Source organism: Pan troglodytes, chromosome 5 (assembly GCF_028858775.2).
Source record: "Pan troglodytes isolate AG18354 chromosome 5, NHGRI_mPanTro3-v2.0_pri, whole genome shotgun sequence".
Taxonomy (NCBI): Eukaryota; Metazoa; Chordata; class Mammalia; order Primates; family Hominidae; genus Pan; species Pan troglodytes.
The window spans coordinates 171,330,918-171,332,371 of record NC_072403.2 but is presented as its reverse complement, the minus strand read 5'-3'; positions in this window follow the sequence as shown (position 1 = coordinate 171,332,371).

Sequence of the window (1,454 nt, the reverse complement as noted above, 5' to 3'; positions counted from 1 at the left end):
TTAATCAAACCCACAGCATTTTCAACAATGGTTCTGTGTGATTAATGAGCCCAGAACAATGCCAGGGTTTCAGCCACCATGCCGTCACAAAACAACTTAGCAAACAACATGCATTTATGAGAGTGGTTGTTTCTCAGCAACCAGAGAACCAAGGAACAGTCTGTTTGTCATGTAAAAAGTGTTATAATGTGGCCAGGCATGGTGGCTCACTACTGTAATCCCAGCACTTTGGGAGGCCAAAGCGGGTGGATCACCTGAGGTCAGGAGTTCAGGACCAGCCTTCAAGACCAGCCTGACCAACATGGTGAAACGGTGTCTCTACTAAAAATACAAATAAATTAGCCAGGCGTGGTGGTGCATGCCTGTAATCCCAGCTACGTGGGAGGCTGAGGCAGTAGGATTGCTTGAACCAGGGAGGCGGAGGTTGCAGTGAACTGAGATGGCACCATCGCACTCCAGCCTAGACGACAAGAGTGAAACTCCAACTCAAAAAAAAAATTGTTGCAATATATTGAATACTTACCACACACAAGGCATTGTTCTAATCACTTTAAACAGATTATCTCACTCAGCCCTCATAATGGTCTTATGGGTTATTATCACAATATTACCACCTCCTACTGCATAACTTTGGGAAAGTTACTTAACCTCTCATGCCTTGGTTTTTGTGAACCAGAGATAAGAACAGACAGATCTCAGGAGGCAGTGTGTACAAATGGCGTAGATCAGGAATAAGCCTCCAAGAGAAGGGACATTTGAGCAAGAATGTTAACCTTGCAGATATCAAAAAGAACAATATTCCAGAAAAAGGCAGCAGCCAGTGCAAGACAAGACTGACCTGCCCAAGGACCCATGCTTTAGAGGCCTTCAGCTATCACAAGTGCACACACCAGAATAAATTCTCTGACACAATGCGTGGGTGTTCAGATGCGTTGAGAATCTGGGGCTCAGACCTGGTACACAACGCATTGAGAATCTGGGGCTCAGACCTGGTACACAACGCATTGAGAATCTGGGGCTCAGACCTGGTACAGTGCGACCAGAGCCCTAAACTTCCGCTCTTCTAAGTAACTCCTCCAGAAACACTTCTCTGCATCTCTTACCCCCTGTACTGGAAGCTTGAGGTGACTGTTCCAAAGCCCAAAAGTTGGTCGTTGGGCCAACATCAGTGCAGAGAGAGTTAAGCAGCAGAAGCACGTAGGCAAGAGAAAAGACAAATTAATGAATTTACCAAATCCGCAACATAAATGCATAGACTCTTGCATAATGAATTGTTTTTCTTTTCCTAGTGGTGTTAAATGTCTATCTCGTTCCTTCTCTTCATATGCTAATTCTTGATTTGGAGGGTGTCACAAATTAGGTGGTATTTCCAACAGTTACAAATGGAGGTTGAAGAATATTTTGCAATATTAGACAATTCACCTGACTCAGGTTTACACATATTTAGGTGTAAA